Source organism: Corylus avellana, chromosome ca6, assembly GCF_901000735.1.
Source record: "Corylus avellana chromosome ca6, CavTom2PMs-1.0".
NCBI classification, from domain to species: domain Eukaryota; kingdom Viridiplantae; phylum Streptophyta; class Magnoliopsida; order Fagales; family Betulaceae; genus Corylus; species Corylus avellana.
Window position 1 is genome coordinate 10,511,021 of NC_081546.1, and position 22,031 is coordinate 10,533,051.

Sequence of the window (22,031 nt, forward strand, 5' to 3'; positions counted from 1 at the left end):
CAAAGCGGACAATATCATACCATTTGGAACGGGATGTTACAATTTCGACCGATAATAGGTCTCATTCTTGGATACCACTTGTGTGATAACCACGTTACTCATACTCATAGTCATATTCAATGTAATCCTATGACCCATGTATAATAAATATGATGAAATTTGGTGACAAGTATGTAAAAGATATTTTATATGCCATATGCTCAAATCCTTTAATCAGTAAATAAAACATATATTCGTTACAAATATTTGATGTCAACATAAACATAAAATCATTAGGATTTAGGGTGCAATCCCCAATAGTATATTGTGCATAGTCCTTGTATTGAGTATTTGAATCGCTTGTTAGTGTCATATAAGAATAAATTAGAACATGGTAAAGGGAACTTACGATGTGAAAAGACCATGGTGGAGAAGGCATACCACAAGCTTGTCCCAATTTGATGCGATGGAGGCCCGCGAAAATCATCATTTATTCGATGTTCAAGAACCCATACCACAAAGCCTATGAAGACAAAGAAACAACCGCTTGTTATCCAAAGGTCGAAAGTTAAAGGCTTCAAGAACACCCATGCATTTTTTCTCTCGCTATCTTTGACTGGCACAACCATTGACACACTAGACTCCATGTATGGCAATGTAAAGTCCACAAAGTTAGACCGGTTGGCTATGATTGTTGTATCTCCTACGGCAGCGTTGAATTTCTGTCACGAAAACTATTTACTTCCATGATATCTATTCACATATATGTCTATATAAGTGTCTTGTTTGGATAAAAAGTGCATTCCAGAGGAAAAAGAATAAACAAAAATAATATATATGGAGAAGTGAAATATTTTTGTGTTAATTTCTTCTTCAATAGCATAAACGATTTTATAGTTTATACTTGTCTTGTTTTTGTTTTCAAATGTTATCTTAGTTGTTAAAAATAGTAAGAAGATTTTTACCGACCCCAAGAGATACTTGATAGACCAAATCATCATAAGTACCAGCGCTTCCACCATCAGGGTTTTCAAAGGGAATGAACTCATAGCTAACAGCGTATGGCAATGTTTCCATTACAGCATTGAAGACGTCTATGCTATACCTAGTGGCCATTTTTGTGTTAGTGCTAGGATCAGATGTCACCTTGATAAATTTATTAAAACCATGTATTGAAACTCCTATTTGTAGCTTCTTCTTGTTTGTTGGAATGTCCCAACCTTTGGGAATAGAGCTTGAATCACCCGGCCATACAATAGGTCCTATATTATTCTTCGAAGTGGAATAAGTGTTTGGGTTCTTCGATTTCAATTTCTTTGTGAGTCCATTTTTTGGAGTCCAGAATGCAATCTCCCTTTCTCCATTACCATTCACATTAATTATCTTAAAAGTAGATGATTGTAGTTGCCCATTAACAAGACTGAACTCTCCAGAAAGGCCTGTAAATCTTGCACCCAATAATGCTTCGCGAAGTTTCGAACCATTTGGATTGATCCTAGTTTCAAGATCAGTTAAGTTGCTTGAAGCATTTGTCTTTTCAAAACCAAGATTTGTGATCCCAATTTTCTCAACTGCCCTAGCCAGTGTAGAAGCAGCATCATAAGCCCATACGCTAACAACATCCAATTCAACATAAAAAAAGTTTGGATTGTCTAGTTGGAATTTCCTTTTCCATCTAATTGTAAAATTTTCAAGCTTTTTTGTTTTTGGAACATAGGTCTTTATGCCCAATACCCCTTGCATTGAGTCCAGGACTGAAGGTTCTATGGAATTAAATGAATTGGCTATCCCTTTGGTAATGATCTAAACATAACCATCTCTCATCATTCCAATCTTTTTTGCTTTGGTGAAAAGCCGAGAACTAAGATTGTGTGACATGTGCACAATGAACACTCTTGTCTGCATTGTCATCAACTTGTAAAGTTCTTGGCCAATTTGTTCTTCTGTGCCCAATGGAGGAATGACACTTCGATAAGGGATACGGGCATCAATCTCTTGGACGGCATCAATCAAGAAGGGTATTATTTCCTCGTAATTATTGTCTTCATAGATTGGCACGACTTCTCTCCATCCAAAAGCTTGAGTAATTGCACTTATAGCTTTCATTTGAGATGAGTCATTTTGAGCGACTTGAAAAAAGTATGGACTCCGAAGGGAATTAAGAAAAGGGCTTGTTGCTGAGAATGATATAATGGGCACCTGAGCTTTCTCCCCTAGATCGATGACAAAGTTTGCCTGCATAGAGTTTTGTGGCCCTATGATGGCTTGCACTTCTGTATTTTTGATCAGGCTCAAAGCTGTATTTCGAAAACAAACAAAACCTAATTAAAAAACATTAGACTCTTAATTTTAATTTACAATAATAATTAGCTCATATTTCAATAGGTTAATATTTAAGAATAATTGATGAATTCATTATGATTTAGGGAGAACTTGGGTTTTTAATGATTTGGTCCTAAGCTCTTCAAAATAAGGGGGCATACATGTAGTTCAATTCATATGATACTTATTGGTTGCTAAAGCAAGTGTTTAGTTTTTTTGGAAAGGTTTAAAGCTTATTGATTTAGTCTTGGAGTAATTCCTTGGATTGGCTAAAGGAATTAGGATTTCGATGGTTTATTTACATTGCAACATAATTATTTTCTTGTTTTGTAAACTTTAAGTTTGATGGATCTAGATTTTCCTATTTGGAAAAAATACCTTAGAGCGTATTTGATCATGAATTCTAATTGAAATTATGAAGTATGTTAGATATAGAAGTATTTTTGATATAGAAGTATACTGTTGATAATTAAAGCATTGGGGTAGAAATTAAATATGAAGAAAATACTAAATTTTTGATATAGAAACTAATTGTTCTTATTTAGCAAACTGATTGTTATGAGAAGTGAGTAATGATATTATCACACATAAGATTTTAGTGATAAACTCTTGTAGCTGATAATCATTGTTTGTGGTCGTTAATGGAATTGGACATTCCATTGGGAAGACCATAACACATCAATTGTGATGATCTATCTTGATCATGTGATCTGTTGACTTCTGGATGATGTATTAGTATACAATGCATTGAATGGGCCATAATTTCTTTTTCTTAACACTATCTAAAGAATAATGTACACTCACGACTACTTATGCCACTTACTCTAAATCTTAAGGAGGTCGTGGACTCACATGTAAAGCGAAGGCCACTTTGATACATTTGAGTGTGAAACCTTATTGCGGTCAAAATTGTTGATGTGTTGTGTGATCGCATTTAGTATTGTAGGAACTCTATCTCTAAGAAGAAATCCAGTTCCTTTAATTGAATTAAAGGAATAAAGAATTTACCTTTGAGATAGATTTGATGGGATTGATCGTTCTTAATCTCAGGCCTACTTGTTTTTGTTTGAGTTCGATTGTAAAACTTTTATGCACGTAGTGAAATGAGATTTTACAAAGTACAAAGAATGGTCAAGTGATTAAATTGGGTACTTAATGTTAATCTGAAGTGAATTAAAGTGATAGTCTTAATTGACTTTAATTCAACTATAGATTATTCCATAGAAAGAATTTATGTGTCACACATAAGTATTGTCTAAGGGATTAATTGAATAGATAAAAAGTATATACTAGAGTTCAATTACAATTATATAGTCGAATTAATTGTAATTGAAAGTAACTTATGACAACTCATGAGATGACATGTGTCACAAGCCTATTGGAGTTAGTTATATTTTTCCTTTAGATCACCCTTTAAGATGATGAAAATTGACAATTTTATTATTATACCCATGTTTTATTTCTAACACAAGGCCAATGAATTTAGTTCCTAGGTGGCTAGTTCTGGAGATATTGGGGCTAAGACATGGATACGGATAAAGGAGCATTGGCTACGGATAAAACCCAAGCCCATGCATTGGCTAGGAGTGAATGGGCTTGGGTGGGAGCCTTTGCCCTAGCTACATGGGGAGGAGTACTCCAACTCCTCCCAATGGCTGGGTAATTCTAGTACTACTTGTATTACCCTCTCTTACCTCTCCAAGGAACCCAAGCCTATAAATAGAGGTGCCTAATGAAGGCATAAACACACAACTAATACAATTGAGTATTACACACAATTGAGGGCAATAGCTTTCTAGATTTTATGTATTCGCAACTAGAATACAATTGAGTTCTAGTTTTCTTAAGAGTTTGAGAACCCACTCTCTTGGTCAGATTCAATTATTGAAGAAAAGACTTGAAGGCTTCATCACCTCCCTTGGTAGGCATGTTTTACATCTCAAGAGGAGAGAAGAAGAAGAAAAATCAAACAAGCCCATAACCTATGGAATGGCCGATTCTCAAGGTTAGTGCACTCTTGATGGTGATTTTTTTTTTTTTGGTATGATCTATCCTTTTTTCTGTGAAGTTTTCATGGTTAATGGGATCCTATTCCGTTACAAACTTGATGTACAAGTTGATCCCAACATTACAAAAACCAATGAGGTTTTAAACGGAGAGGAAGTTAAAAGGATTTGTAGCCTAGAAATAAGCCCCAATAGAAAACATGATCAACTAATTTGGATTGGAACGTCAAATGTGGAGTTTTTGGTAAAAGTTGCCAATCATCTGGAAAAAGAAAGGAAGATGCAAATAGAAGGAGACAATTCAAAAGCCCCATGTTTAATAATATGTGGGAGAGGATGTGACAAATTATTGTGCTGGGGGTGGTGAAGATGTTCTTATGGAAGCAATGCAACAATTTGCTGCCAACAAAAGAACATATTTTTTGAAGATAATGAATGATCCACTTTGTCCTATTTGTGGGTTGGATATGGAGACCTTTAGCCATATTCTGTGGAAATGTTCGTCATCCAATGATATATGGGCTGATTTTTTTTGAAAAATTAAAAAATACTTGAGGAAAGCAGATGATTTCCTACCTAGATTTAACAGGGTAGTGGAGAAACTTGAAGAGGAGAATGTTGAATTGGTGGCCACAATAGCTAGAAGAGTATGGATCCAAAGAAATACACTTGCATTTGGAGGGGATCTCACTCATCATCAATCCCCGTTAGTACAAAGTGCTAAGAAGTCATTAGAGGACTTTTGAAGAGTTGCACAAAATATGAGAAATAACGTTGAACAAGAACGTGCTACAGTGATCCTGAAATGGACTAAAACCCCACGTGAGGTAATAAAGACAACTGGGATGAATCGATAAATGTATCAACAAAAAAGATAGGAGTGTGTGAAATTGTTAGAGACTAGGAGGGAAAGGTGTTGGCCTCAATGTGTTTCTATTTTGAGCATATCAACTTTAGGGTTTTATAAGGATTTTTTACGTCAATGGTGTTAAAAGAAGGAACTTCAAAGGGTTTCAGCCTCATTTTTTATGTTTTAACTGATGTAGGGTGGAATTCACTCCTGACGAGCTTGACTAAAAATGTCATAGCTTGAGTTTTGTTCACTGGTGACTCTTTTGATGAGGATGCGAATTCAAGGGCGAATTTGAGGGTGAGTTCTCCCCAACATGGGGAGGATGATTTAGGGGAAAATTTGCACCTAAAGATTTTTACTAAGAAGACCATATCTAGAGTTTCAAACCTCAGATTGGAGTAAGGTTTGCGGCATTGAAAAGCTAACTCAAATATCTATAAAGTCATGTTTCACGAGAGTGTGCTAACTCCAATGGTTACTAGGTCAAACGGGTTGTCTAAAAGAAGTCCCGGAAGCCTCCGTTCGCTAGCCTGTTCAAACGGTGTTGCAAACTGAGCCCTCTATACGATATTTCGTTCGAACGGAGCATTCCAGAGAGGTCCGTTTGCTAGCCCATTCGAAAGAGACTGTAAATGAAGAATAAAGTTTTTTTTTTTTAGTTTTGTTTTGTTGCCGTTCAAACGGAGAAATGTTCAATTCGAACGGCCAGTGTCAATTTGTTAAAATCGACTTATTTCGTAATACTGTTAGGGTTAGGAGTGTGGGGCCTATAAATACATGTTTATAGCCCCAAGAACGTAGCTTTGATGTATTTTGTTAGTTTTTTCAATGAGAAAGCTTAGAGTTGAATTTCTTCTATATATTTTCCTAAAATTCTAGATAGAGTCTAGCGTCTTGAGAATAGTTCCTTAGATCCTTGATAGGCTCATGGGTTTTAAGAAGGATTGTTTCTTTCTTGTTGTTTATGCTTACGACCCACGACATCATGCTGCATCAGTTGGTATTAGAGACCAAGTTACTTTCCATGAATGAGGAGGGGCAACCATTTTGCAGACATGAATGAAGTATACGTGCTCACAGAGGCATCACGTAAGGATCAATTGGCGATCCGTTTGTGGCACATGGAGGAGCAATTTGGTGGTATGACCATGCAGAGGAAGGAACGGATCTGCACCTAGTACGGGGTCCCTACCAATCACTTTGTCGACATGGGTGGTCCAAATGGTCGTCGTTGTCAACCAAGACCACGGTAGGCGGAGGTGGAAGGCGAGTTTATTGTTTGGAGTGAACCTATCAATCCTTTTGCTGGGTATGGAGCGTAGAGGAAGTTTCCTACTGCACAAGCTCATGCTATTCCATGGGGAGCAGGATACAAGCTCGGCATCCCCAAATTCCAAAGTGGCTTGGAACTTGAAGAATTCCTTGATTGGGTGGTTACTGTTAAAGTGGTTCTCTACTTCAAGAAGGTGCTTGATGAACGACGAGTCTCTTTAGTGTTAAACACATTCTCGGGAAGAGTTGCTGTGTGGTGGCAACAACTAAGTCAAACTAGGGTGTGGAAAGGCAAGGAGAAGATCAATAGTTGGGAGAAACTATTGAAGCACATGAGAGTCGCATTCTCGCCCCACAATTATACCATGTGCCAACAGTCACAAAATTGGAGGCAAGGGTCTATAGTTGTGTATGAAAATATAGAAAATTCCTACAAAAAGAGGGCGCATAGGGAGATGGTGGAGCTCAGGTACCAATTGGTTTCCCGATACATTAGAGGTACGTGCCGACAATTTCAAACTATATGCACCATGGGGGGACAAGGTGGCCAAGCTTGTTATTGATCCAAGGAGTTGTGAGAATGTAGTCTCGGTGGAAGCGGTTCGAAAGTTGGGACTTGAGACCAAGAGACATCCTACTCCCTATCGGTTGGAATGGCTCACTAAAGGAAACGAGGTAAAGGTTTCTAAATGTTGTCTATTGTCTTTTTTGATTGGAGCTAAATATAGGGATAATGTGTGGTGTGATGTGATCGACATGGATACGTGCCACCTATTGTTGGGAAAGCCGTGGCAGCATGATAAGGCTACTATCCATGATGAAACAAAGAACTCATATAGCTTCATGGTTGATAAAGTCAAGCTAACGTTTTTGCCTAACCAAGAGGCGGGGCCAAAACCTTCACAGGGGGATGGTCAATCATTTGTAGGAAAGCGGAAGTTGACCGACAAAGAAAGAGGCATCAAGAGGGTAGTACCAGAAGTGGATAGGGATGATGTGGTTTCCTATAGTGAGGTGATATCTCAACGGGGGGAGGTAGAACTGGACGACCGGGGTCTACGGCGCAACATCTTGGCCATTATTCACAAGCCTCAAATCCATCTTATGTGGAGGAGGAAAGCGAATGTGTTGACGAGGAGTTCTAAGAATATGAGTTTTGATAAGCGCCGAATGTTGCACATTCAAGACCCTTAACTAGCATATTTTAATTCCTTAGCATTGTTATTTATTTGATTTTGTTTTGTTTAAGTGTTTTTCGATTCCGAAGGAAAAATACAATTAATTCCATTAATTTTGGGCTTAAAGCACACTTTGAGAAGACCTAGAAGATGTGGTTAAACTTAACCAATCATAATAGATGACCTCTATGATGTGGTTAAGTTTAATCAAATCAAGGAAATAATTAAATCGGAATTTCTCTAATTGGAGTTAAAATCGGATTGGATTAAATTTCAGATTCTGCACATATCATAGCATTTTGACTATAACTTTCAACTCATATATCGGATTAAGGTGCAACCAGCAGCATTGGAAATCTAACTCAAAATGCTACAAATCATTATGAAATAGGATTTTCCTAATTCGGACGTTTGCTATACCAAAATTGTCCTGCAATATAAAAACACAAATTTGGATGAATCCTATTCCGATTTGTACTTGGATTGCTTCCTAATTTGACTTAGAGATTAAAGTATGTTTTTTTTCTGGGATTTCTAAGGTTTCTAGGGTTTGTTTCACACCATATAAATAGCCCTTTAAGCCTTGAAGAGAGGTGTGCTTAGTTTTAGATAAAAACTATCTTCTTGGAGGCTTGTAGAGTTGAAGAGAAGATGAACATGACAGGAGGCCATTCTAGCACCACCATGAGCGGCTAAACTCATAATAGGGTGTTGATGTAGCCCTTTTCAAGTAACAATGGTTTAATTGTATTTTAATTTGAGTTTTTCTATATGCATGATAGTTGTATAACTGTGAGAATTGATCTTAATGTTTATATTCAATCATTATGAATTTCTTCTCTTGTCTTAGAAAGTCTTTTTTATATTAATTGAACTCAATCCTTCATATTTTCTATGATTATATGAATGATTATTATACAACGGTTTTAACTGACACATGATTAATAGAATTTGATAGGCCATGCGTAGGGAAGACGAATTGTACTACACCATAGTTTTATGTAATTTAGGTAGAGAGTTTGTGTCAACCGAAGATGAGTTATGCTTATTCATTGATTGTGTGTAACTTATTAAGGTATTAGATAATCCATACCTAGGGAAGATGGATCGTACCGCATCTTAGTGGTTAGGTGGATGGTCAGTGCCAACCAAAGATGGATAATACTTATTCCGTAAAGATGATATTTTCTTGATTACTTGAGTGAGACGAGCCCTATATCATGCATATTATGAATTTTCCTTATTAATTTATGATTGACCATTGTTATGCGGTTAGTGGTGAAATCAACCCCCTATTCTATCTATCATCACTTTTTATCTTTACTTTTATGTCTTTACTCTTATGCACCTTAGTTACAAAACAAATTATCAAACTCTTTTCTTAAGTTACTTTTGATCTTGAAAACTTGATAACAATTCCTCGCAGTCCTTGAGGTTCGACACCCTCAATATAGCCATATCCAACAAGGATTCGTTCTATTGCAAGTGGTTCTTTTTTATTATTGAATATTTTTGGACACAAAAAGACCGCATCAAGTTCGTTGATGAAGAGTTTGAACAAAGAGATGTTCATGAAGATGTTGAACCTTCACAAGGATTCACGGATTGGGATCCCCCACCAACATGTGATCTCGATAACGATGGTGAAGATCCTATGGAAAGTCCCTTTCCATCTAATCAAGAAGAAGAATATGTAGCATATTGGTTAATTGTCTTGCTTCACGGCCTCTACCCTGAAGAAGATGAACCATTGGAAGAGGTAGAAGCCTCGGATAGTATTTTAAATTTTGATGCGGTTTCCATACCTCATGGGTGTTGGGAATAGGGTTGCAAATCAAAGTATTTGCGCAGCGAAAGGAATCGAATTCCCATGCCAAGATCCTTTATGAAGAACATGTGAAGAACCATTGCTATTTAAAATTAAATTTCAAGAACGAAGAACACATACTTGGATATCAACAACCACTCCTGGCTTTCGAAAAAATCTTTTTGTTTCTTCAAGAACATGTTCTTTATTGTTCAAGAACACGAAGAACGATTTCTTCTTTCTTGAAGAACACGAAGAACAAATTCTTCTTTCTTCAAGAACACGAAGAACAAGTTCTTCTTTCTTCAAGAACTCGAAGAACAAGTTCTTCTTTTCTTTAAGAACATAAAGAACTTGGGGATATAAAGACCTCCAAATCCTCTCACCAATGATTGATAATAACCAAGAGAGTGTGGGCTCTTACTTAGCTCTTCAAATCTTAAACTTTTGTTCTTCGTGAGTTAACACAAACAACTAATATAGTTTTCAGAGAGTTTCTGAAAACTATGATCAAGAATACTTGATTGAATGATTTGAGGGCCCTAGGCTCCTCTCTATTTATAGGCATAGTAAAGAGGTAGAGAATCAGATTTAAGTAATGTTGACAAAGGAGCAGTTCTAATCCAATTAGAACTCTGTAATATCAATCCAATGGTTGATATTAGAGTAGCATGAACGGCTAGGATTAAATCCTAGCCTCCATGCTATGGCCGTGTGGTCCATGGAGCACTTTCCATGGGCCGCCATGGAGCACTCTCCATGGGCCACACAATTTCATACTCTTGGATTGGGCTTGGGTTTCACCCCAAGCCTTTTCCCTTGTCACTAATACTTAGGCCGAGTGAATAAACCCTGGCCTTATGTATTTCCACTTATCCTCATTGGGCCTCTAAGTTTTATCCCAAGCCCAATTACATTTAATCTCTTCAGCCCATGTTTTAATTAAATAAAACACTTAGCCCAACAAATAAGAAACACTTATGGTTAGATTACATCAGCTTGGTGAGGGACCTATAGGGAAAAATATTATTAGCTTGAATATGATTGTAATCGTGTCACCCCGACATTTATTACGCAACAATATTCTAATCACAATTAATTCCACTAAATAAATGTGATTGAACTCCAATAAATATTTTTGATTTAAAAAAAATTAATCCCTTTGACTTTTTGACTTATGATTCGTCCATGAAATATTCCATAGCAGAATTAAGGCTTAGGATACTGCCACTTAAAACTCTACCTGTTTATCCATGAGTTACTAACTTTATGTTATTCTCATAGATGTGATAAACACATGTATATATATATATTTTGGTATGCCAACCAAAATGCTTCGGCCGAAGACTCTGAGAATAATATCCATAAAATCTATCTCAAGGGAAATTTTCTTGTCTCTTTGCTTACTAACAAAAGATTTGGATTCCCTTTTGAAGTTAGTGTTCCCACAATGTTAGATGTGATGACCCAACGTATTGAGTTCTATTGACTGACGATAGGTCTCACTTTAAGATACGTCTAAGTAATCAACACTTCACATCTGAGTTCACGAACTTCTCAGGATTTAGAATCAAGGTCTAAATAGTCTCTATGGATTTTATTGTCTTTGCTCAATATACAGTATTTTTATGAAAAGACAAATCTTTGGTCAGTTCAATGCCTTAGGTTCTCAACACACTACACATCAATCCTAAAGTTACCGCTTCGCTTGATCAAAGTAAATCAACAAGATTGGATATGTAATAGTCTTACTTAAAATGGAATGCCCAGTTCCATTTACTGACTGCAAACTTTATACTTTAAGGATAAAAGGATTATGGACTATGACCTTGTGTAATAACCATGTTACTCACAACCAGATCCATATTCAATATAATCCTAGGACATTTCACATGCATAAAAAATATGATAAACTTGGTAATAAGCATGTAAAAGAAATTTTATATGTTATATGCTCAATTCATTTTAAATAGTGAATATAACAGCTATATTCATTACAAATATTTGAATGTCAACATAGATATATAAAATAATTGGGATTCAAGGCATAATCCCAACAATGGGCTTGATGAAGACCTTCCAAGTGAAGTGCCTGACTTTAATGATGAAGAAGTTAGTTATGTTGATTTCCTTGGGATAGACGACATTTTGTTAAATCCTCCTAACAATGATGATGATGAATTTTATATGGTTTAGGAGAATTTTATGTTCACAAGGGAAGCGATGATTGACCCATTCTTGAGTATTTTCATGGCATGTGGAAGGGAAAAGGTACGAGAAAAGTACGACAAACCTGACGTATTTCAAGGTGATGTGTGGGGCCTTCAAGATAATCATCAATTTCTTATGATTAAAGGCATCGCATTTATAGTGGGGTGTTGCCTTATTTTGATTTTGAGAAGGAGAGAATGGAATGAGTTGATAAGGACCTGAAGGACCATCAGAATTCGATGGTGAATTCTCTCCAACAGGAGGAGAATGATGTAGGGTGAAATTCACCTTTGACAAGCTTCACTAAAAAGATCATAGCTCGAGTTTTATTCACTCACGACTTTTTCGATGAGGATTCGAATTTGAGGGCGAATTCTCTCCAACCTAGGGAGGATGATGTAGATCAGAGTGCTTGGGAGAGGAGGTAGTGGGAGCAACAATAGTTCGAATGTTCCATTCACGAATCGAAGTGCCACTCAACCTCTGATCCAAAATAGGGGTTCATTGATGGGGCAACCAAACTGGGCTGTGACTACTAGTGGGCCTAAGGGCTTTCAATGTGATGAGTTGGGCCACAGGATAGCAGATTACCACAGGGGAGAGAAGTATGGCAAGGGTCTACTTATTGACTCTGGAGAAGCGTTCGATGAGCAAGGTGATGGAGTGGATCAAGAAGTTGCTTTCGACAACTGTGGGGAGGTCGACGAAGAGTTTGTCATCCGGGATGATGGTCCTCTCTTGGTGGTAAGAAGGGTGTGTTTTACACCTTGAAAGGCGGATGGCGACCATGGGCACCGCCATAACCTCTTCTAGTCTACTTGCACTATTAAGGGTTAGTTCTGCAAGCTCGTCATTGATTAGGACAGCTGTGAGAATATAGTGGCGGAAGACATGGTTCGAAAGTTGGGCTTAGAGACGAAGCGACATCCTACCGGCTATCGCTTGGAGTGGCTCAAGAAAGGCACTGAGGTACTAGTGTCCAAACAACTTTCTCGATTAGAACCAAGTATAAAGATAAGGCATGGTGTGATGTAGTTGCCGTGGATGCATGCCACTTGTTGTTAGGGAGGCCATGGCAATATGACAGAGGTGCTCATCATGATGGTAGGAAGAACATGTATAGCTTTATGGTGGATAACGTAATGCTCACACTCTTACGATAACGTAATGCTCACACTCTTACCTAGCCCAGGAGATGGACCAAAACTTTCAAAAGGGGAGGGCCAATCTCTCTTGGCAAATTGAGAGTTCATTATGGAGATGCTAGCCTTGATGATTGTATTCGTGTTATTGGGAAAGGAGAGCAACACCACGGGAGTAGTGCCACACTCAGTTAGAGGGTTGTTGGAAGTGTTTGCCGATGTATTCCTGTCAGAATTACCTGAGGAGCTGCCACCCCTACGAGACATCCAGGATCCAATTGACTTGGTGCCCGAATCTAGTCCCCCAAATCAGCCACACTACTGCATGAGTCCCAAGGAGTACGAAGAGTTGAGGCGACAAGTGGAGGAATTGTTGGCCAGAGGCCATATCCGGGAGAGTCTGAGGCCATGTGCAGTCCCAACTTTGCTTACCCCCAAGAAAGATGGTACGTGGAGGATGTGTGTGGATAGCCGAGCCATCAACAAGGTCACTATGAGGTATAGATTTCCTATTCCTCGGTTGGATAATTTATTGGAATAGCTGAGTGGGGCGACAGTATTCACAAAGCTTAACCTGAAGAGTGGGTACCATCAAATTTACTTTTGACCAAGTGACGAGTGGAAGATGGCGTTCAAAACACGGAGGGCTATATGAGTGGTTGGTGCTGCCTTTTGGGTTGTCTAATGCCCCTAGGACATTCATGCGGGTGATGAACCAGGTTTTTTGCCCTTTCGTCACGAGGTTTGTAGTGGTCTACTTCGATGACATCCTTATCTATAGCTTTGACAATGAGGTACACCTTCAACATATGCAGTAGGTGCTTCTTGTATTGCACAAGGAGAAGTTCTTTGCGGCTATGTGGTGTGCAAGGATTGGTTAGCAGTGGTTGAGTCCAAAGTTGAGGTTATTAGACAATGGCCTATCCCCACTACTCTACATGAAGTATGGAGCTTCCATGGATTGGTGTCATTCTATAGGCGCTTCATTCACGATTTCAGCACCATCATGGCACCAATTACAAAGCGTATGAAGGCGAAGAAGTTCTCATGGAGTGATGTAGCCACAATCGCCTTTGAGTTGATCAAACTCAAGTTGACCACGGCTCCATTGCTTGTTCTTCGAGACATCGACTTGCCTTTTGAGCTGCATTGTGATTCATCCAAGGTGGGCATTGGAGCGGTATTAAGTCAAGCAGGAAAGCCAATGGCTTACTTTAGCGAGAAGTTGAGTGGGTCAAGGTTTAATTATAGCACCTATGATGTGGAGTTTTATGCATTAGTGTAGTCTTTGAAACACTGGAGCTCATACTTAGCCTACAATTACTTTATTTTGTACTTGGACCACGAAGCATCTAAACAGTCAAGATAAGCTCTCATCTCAGTAAGCCAAGTGGACTGCGTACGTGCAACAATTTTCATTCACCATCAAGCATAAGTCGGGGGCTTTGAACAAGGTGGCTGACGCCCTTAGCCGGAAGACCACACTCTTGACCAGTATGAATACTAAGGTACTTGGTTTTGAGCTTTTAAAAGATTCATTGTCTATTGACCCATTCTTTGGTCTTATTGCTAGTGATGTGACATCTGGAGCAAGGAGAGACTTTAGTATGCATAATGGTTCCGCTTCAAAAGCACTCAGCTATGCATTCTGGAAATTTAAGGTTGAAGATTATTTGCCAGTATCACAATGAGGGTTACATGGGGTGGGACAAGACACTGCAACTGGTGGTGGAATAGTTATATTGGCCGAGTATGAGGAGAGAGGTGGAGATGTTTGTGCAGGGCTGCTGGATATGCCAAGTATCAAAGGGGACAACTACTAATGCCGGGTTGTATATGCCACTTCCTATTCCAGAAAGGTTATGGACCAATGTGAGTATGGACTTCGTGTTGGGTTTGCCATGGACCCAAAAAAGTAATGATTCCGTCTTTGTGGTAGTTGATCAATTTTCTAAGCTGCTTCATTTTATTGCTTTCAAGAAGACCTCCGATGCTGTGAATGGGACGTAATTGTATTTTCGAGAGGTCTACCGACTCCACGGGTTGCCATTGTCAATAGTCTATGATCCTGACACGCAGTTCCTTAGTCACTTTTGGCGGTGTTTGTGGAAATTATTTCATATAAGACTTGACTTCAGTAGTGCCTACCACCAGCAAACTGATGGGCAAATGGAGTCGTCAATCGATCATTGGGGGCCTTGCTTCAGCTTGGTGGGGGAGCATCTTAAGTCATGGGATTAAAAGTTATACCATGTCGAGTCCGCCTTTAACTAGTCAACAAACCGAGTACCAACCTTAGCATAATACCCTGACTTTTTAAATTATTTTAAAAAGAGTTTTAATCCCTTACTCAATGAGCTAATAGCCTTCTAAATCAGCCCTAAATAGAAAACCCTAAGCCATCTCAGCATAACCCATAGTTCTCACACTTAACCATGAAGCCTTTGAAATGAAACCCAAACCTACCATTTCTGTTCGTACGTAATCCCAGGGAATCGGACGTACGCTCTTTTCTTTAGTAGAGGACGTACGCGTGGGGACTACAGGACGCACACTCTTGTCTCTAGTACCGGACGTACGCTAGGAGTCCACACTGGACGTACTCTGCGAATAGTACATCGTACTTTGCAAATAGTACAAGATGTATGCCAGGGGACCACACCGGACCTATGCTACTTTTTGGAAAACCCTTGGATAATACCCAGAGCGTACGCTAAATTCTTTTACCCAATGTGTAATAGTACCGGACGTACGCCCCTATGGTACCGGACGTCTGCTACTTTTTAGAGTTGTTGGTGAACGCCTCCAGCTTTTCTCCCCTATAAATACCCATCCTCTATTCGTTCCAAGAACCCATTCCTCGCCCCTAGGCCCTCAACAAACACCCGTGAGAGTATTCTTGTGAGTTTTCTTGAGATTTGAGAGGATTTTTGGAGAAAAAGAGGAAATCTTGTGTTCTTGCCAATTTCCAAGGTAAACCCTGCCCATGTTACACTTTCACTACTGTTTTATTGTTTTCCTAAATGCTGTGAGTTTTCAAAAGGATGTTATGTTAGGTTTTCAATCGTTTCTTTACAAACCAAGAAATATTTTTAAAAGCGTTTCGAAAGCTCCTTTGATTTCTTGTATTGCATGATGTTGAGTTTTCTTATGATGCATGTGCTTATTTTATAGCCTAGAAGGAGTTATAGTAGCCTCTAGATTGCATAGGAGCCTTAAAACTTTGTTAGGAGCTTTTGGCCGAAATGCCTATTCATTGACCGGACGTACGCTCCTTGAGCCCAGACGTACAGTCAGGAGGTCAGACATCCGCCTTAGCCCCATTTGTGAAACTTAGGCCCTAGCAACCCTTTTGTTAGATAAGGCTTAGTATCTTACTCGTAAGGGTTCTTTAGTATTACGTATAACGGTGTGTTATATTTCGTTATAGCAGGATTTAGCAATATCAAAGGATTCAAGCAAGCATACGAGGTAAGTAAACACTTATGAACACTTTCTTAAAAACGTGGGATATGTCAGTTGACTGACCACGAGTATGATATGAGGATGTCTACTTTTCGTAATAACTTGGTAACTGCTTTATCAATTGATTAATAAGATGCATTGTATAACATGGTACACCGATACGTGCAGTATAATGGCCATAGGCTTACTATATAGACTTCATTCTATGGTCAAATGTGTGTGTATGGGCTTTGGATCCAATGGTTTCGTGACCAAGATGCAGCCATTCCCAATGGATGGTTACTATAGGACGGACATCATTAGTGATGTGGGCAACCCAAGGCCGGACTCGGTCATGCCACTAATGTTATGTACGGTAGACCGTGCAATATCTAGGGCACCGGTGTTGTACTACAGGTCCCTCAGGACAGTGTCAACCCTGCTGAGAAGGGGTAATATGTCGGGTAGACCATACAGTTGAATTATTACTGTTACTCATGATTATAAGCATATATATTATATCTATATCACATTCATGATAAACTGTCATCTCATAATATTGCATGTGCTTTATAAATAACTGAGTTCACCATTTAATGACCGGTACGTCATGTGCATTTATACTCATTAAGTCGTTGGACTTACCCTTGTATCATTTCCCTTTTTTCTACATATGTACAATTATGCTATTATAGATAGATGGATACCGTGAAGGATTTGGAACTTTTGGAGGATTCGATACGGGAGATGCTTGAGGACTTATTGCAAGCTTAGGCAAGCGCTCATAGTAACTAGTACTTTGAGTTATGTTGTAGAATTAAGAGCTCTTATGCATGCTTGCATATTAAGGTATAGCGTAGATTCCTTATAGAGATGATGACTTGTATAGTGTAATTTTAGCAACTTGATGAACTATGGTAGACGCTCTGGTTGTAACAATTATGTTTATATAATTTTAATACTTTTTGCTGCTTAGTATCCTCTCTTTTCGAGGAGTAGAGGTCCCTAAGTCTTGTTCGGAGTGGAATAAGGTTGGGAGACGAACCGTGGAGTTAATTACAAGTTAATTAATTTCTAGGGCGTTACACTTAGCCCATTCACCATCATCTATGGCATAATCCTCGTGCGCCATTGGATTTGGCTTCTATTCATGATTTGAAGAGAACACATGCTAAGGCTGAGGATTTGATTGCTTAGATACAAGAAGGCCACAAGCTGACCGTCCGGAATTTGCAAGAGTTAACGGTGAAGTATAAGACGAATGCAAACAAGAAGCAGGGTGCTCCAGAGTTCGAGGAAGGGATTTTGTGTGGGCTGTCTTGACTAAAGATAGGTTCCCTGCTGATGACTACAACAAATTGGCTGCCCGCAAGATTGGTCTAGTAGAGATTGTTGAGAAGATTAATCAAAATGCCTATCGGTTGAAGCTTCCTAGCCATATTAAGACATTTGATGTCTTTAATGTCAAGCACTTCGTTCCGTTCACAGACGACTCTTTTGATGAGGATGTGAATTTGAGGGCGAATTCTCTCCAACCTAGGGAGGATGATATAGATCAGAGTGCTTAGAAATTCATGAGAAAGACTCGTGCAGATGTAAGTGTGAAGGGACCCCAGGGAGCCATGCCAACTAGATGAGTCAACATGAGAGCACATACTTGTGCAGAAGAGCCATCAAAATAGTAGCAGAGACTGCCGTTCGATAGCTCATCCGAACGGTCTAGCGAACAGGCCACTCACAGTAACTCTCCATAGTAATTCCTGAGGCATCCTTTTGATGCCCCATTCAAAGGCCGTTCGAACAGCCAACCTCGGAAATTTCCCACACTAAATCCCAAGGCATCCGTTTGATAGCCGTTCGAAGGCCATTTGAACGCCTATGTTATAATTTTGTTTCGTACTTAAATTCTAGTTTTATTTTGTGACCGTCCGAACGGAGGTATGTTTTGTTCAAATGGCCAGCGTAGAATTCTAAACCGACTTAATTTCTATTTACTACTAGGGTTAGGAGTTTTGGGGCTAGAAATACATGCTTATAACTTCCAGAACGTAGCTTTTGATTATTATTTAGTTTTTCTTAATAAGAAAGCTCAGAGTTAAGTTTTTTCATTAATTTTCTTCAAACTCTAGATAGACTCTAACGTTGTAAGAAGATTTTTTGGATTTTTGATAGACTCAAGATCTAAGCGATATTTGTCCATTCTTGCTATTTGTCTTTGGATCCCATGACAACACGCTGCATCAGTAACCGATGCTGGTCAATGTCTCCAAAATCTAAGTTTTGGTCATAGCAGAAATTCCAGTTTAGGTCAGAATAGTCATTTGATGTTCTTGATCAACAATCACTAATGGACGGTTCATCTTATGGGGACATGATCAGGATATAAATTCTTTATGCAAAATGATGATTTGATTATCCTTAATTAAGATATTTAATTAGGTTCAGGTCATAGTAATCATTTGATATTCAAGATTAATAATCACTAATAGACTATATATTCATCTTATGGAGGCATGATAAGGATATAAATTCTTTATGAGAAATGATGATTTGATTATCCTAAATTAAGGAATTTAGTTACTTTAATTTAAGTGATTTATTTGTATTTAAAATTATTTATTACATGTAAAGCTCTATATGTATATGTATAGTATTTGTACTCAAATTATTATGAAACTCTATAAATAAAACAGAGAGCGAGAAAGAGAGAGAACCTGCGGCAGCTGCTCCAACAACATCGCTTTTGGAGTCCCTGATGTTAAGTCTGAGCCTTGTCTTGTAGTAAGTATGAGAAGCATAGAAGTCAGAAAGAGCCATATTTATGCAACTCCACCCCATCTTCCCATTCCATGTATCCATGTCAAGAACCACACCCACATCAACTGGGACCGTCGTCGTGTTTTGTGCATTGCCCAAAAACATCCTCTCATAAACAATAATAAAGAAGAAAAGAGAAAAACCAAATATGGTACTATTCATCTTCATGATTATGTTTCAATATCTTGGTACTCACAACAACTCCTATTTATAGGATATATATGGTACGATTTGGAGAGGCATGCAGCATGCAGTAAGCGAATAAGATGAATGACATACACTAGTTGACAATGTTGTTTTTTACGACGTCGGCTCAAGTGTCGTAAGTTGATTATGACCTCATTTGGTTGGGTTTGTGCACAGTTGATTATGAACATCAAATGACTTCCACACACACATATATATATATATATATATATAGAGTACGATTTAGAGAGGCATGCAGTAAGCAAATAAGATGAACGACATACACTAGTTGACAATGTTGTTTTTTACGACGTCGGCTCAAGTGTCATAAGTTGATTATGACCTCATTTGGTTGGGTTTGTGCACAGTTGATTATGAACATCAAATGACTTCCATATATATATATATAGTACGATTTAGAGAGGCATGCAGTAAGCGAATAAGATGAACGACATACACTAGTTGACAACGTTGTTTTTTACGAAGTGGGGCTCAAGTGTCGTAGGTTGGTTATGACCTCATCAGGTTGGGTTTATGCACAGAACGAGGGCACGCTCACACGTGTCTACTTTATAAGCTAAGCAAATTCTCTAGAAGTGTGAAGGTTGCAGCTGCTATTAGAAACTATCTTATAACCCCCATAATGTGCGAAATTCTTCATTACAATTTAATTATAAAATTTAAAAATATTATAATCATATTTTTCATAAGTATTATGAAATTTATTTTTATTTTTCATAATTGCAAGAAAAAAACTTGAATTTTGCTTAATCAAAACATTAATATAAAATTAGAAAGAATCTCTAATATTATTGGTGTAATACTTATTAGATTTCAATACAAATAAAACTCAAATTATGAGCATTCGAAAATTTACTTTGGTTATAGAAAAAAATATGCCCGAGATTCTTTGTTATAGTTTAATTTCAAAATTTAAACACATCTCTATCGAACTTTTCATTATAGGTTGTAAAAAAAAAAAAAAAAAAACTATCACACCCATTTAAATAAAAAGACATACTCCCCCAAGGGGTAGCTCAATCGGCTGTGAACCACGCCTCATGAAGCGGATGTCACTAGTTCGAATCTTCCATCCCCTTCTTTTGTGTGGACATGTCAAAAAAATAAAAATAAAAAGACATACTAAAGGTTATAAACTAATATATTACTCAACATAATGACATACAATCATACACAGAACATTGTATAAATGTATAAGTCGCATAAAATTTTACTATATATTATAAGGCCTTTAACTTTAATTAGTTTAATCCATATAAATTAAAATATGTTAAAATCGTTGTTCCCATATGTATAGTTTAAAATGAAAAATAAGAAGAAAAAAAATAGCGAAGATAAAACTTGGATTGTAATTATCAAAGCATTAATAGAAAGTTAGTAAGAATCATTTATATTATTAGCGTTATACTTATTAAATTTCATACAAATTATAAAACCCATATAATTATGAGCCTTAAAAAAAGTACATAGCAAAATAATAAAAAATCTTTCAATCAACAATGCAATCAAATAAGCATCCCACTTTATATTCAATCTTAATTATCTCTTAAGTGTTTCGAAGTTCATTTTTTGTATAATAATCAAATAAGCTTTTGAAAAAAAAAAGGCATAAAAAGTACTTTAAAAAAATATTTGAAAATTCAGGTAAATCATACAAATAAACAACAAAAATCTCATAGGCGAAAAGGCCTCGGGAAAATATCAAATAAGAAGCATGTTATATCGAACAATTAAAGATTTTATAAACTAATGGACACTAAGCAAAATAAGCCCCAAGATAACCGTTGTGATTTTACACTTCGGTTTGGACATCGAATATATAATTGCTTGTAAGATGCTAATCATATATATATATATATATATATATATATATAATAAAGATTATTTTTGCTAATGAAATAAAAAATAAATACCTAATCAGTATGTTGAGTAAAAATCCGACAACCTATACAATTAATAATTAATATACAATTATATATTAAAAAAAAACAAAAATAATGCAATGAAATGTTTTTCTATTTTGTTTCTACATCCTATCATTTAGTTAATCTAATTCAACTATAACATTTAATATTATGTTATATACATATTAAAGTGATTAAACATAATAATATATAATTTGATTTGTATTATTTGTTTCCTTATTTGATTTTGACATTAATAATACTTAATTTATTGAATAATTTATATATAGAAAACTCTTCAAATATAATTAAATGCTATTAATTACGCTAATTTAATGAACTGATTTTTAAAGTAAAAATCGGTTCACCCTTAAAAAACCGGTTCACAAATTATACCTTAAAAAATTGGGGTAGCATTAAAATAAAAGGGTTCACACCATATGTCGTAATATTAAAACACTTTTGAGAGTGATTCGACTTTTATATATATATATATATTAGAGAAAACATCAGGCCACAAAAGAAAACTACTATTTTCTTCGGCAACTATTTGGGCCTACCAGCAGAGTTCTGTCCATTCAGACTATTTCAGAGCATTAAAGATTGAAGTTGAAACGTGTCGAATAACTAGCAGGTAAAGTTCCTTTCACACGCGTGAAATGTATCTTATTGAAAGCCGTACCAACATATGGCATGAGCATCTTCTAGTTACTTAAGAAATTGTGCAAGGTAATATGTGACGATGCAAAAATTTTTATAAGGATATCAGGAGAATATGTGACGATGCAAAAATTTTTATAAGGATATCAGGAGAATATGTGACGATGCAAAAATTTTTATAAGGATACCAGGAGAAAAAGTTCAAGATCATTAGATGAGTAGGTAAAAA

At 37.2% G+C, this 22,031-nt stretch overlaps 1 pseudogene; it reads right to left on the bottom strand.

Moving 5' to 3' along the window:
- Nucleotides 1-19,199, bottom strand: part of LOC132185158 (glutamate receptor 2.8-like) — a 30,580-nt pseudogene extending 11,381 nt beyond the window's left edge.
- Between the last annotated feature and the right edge of the window lie 2,832 nt (nt 19,200-22,031).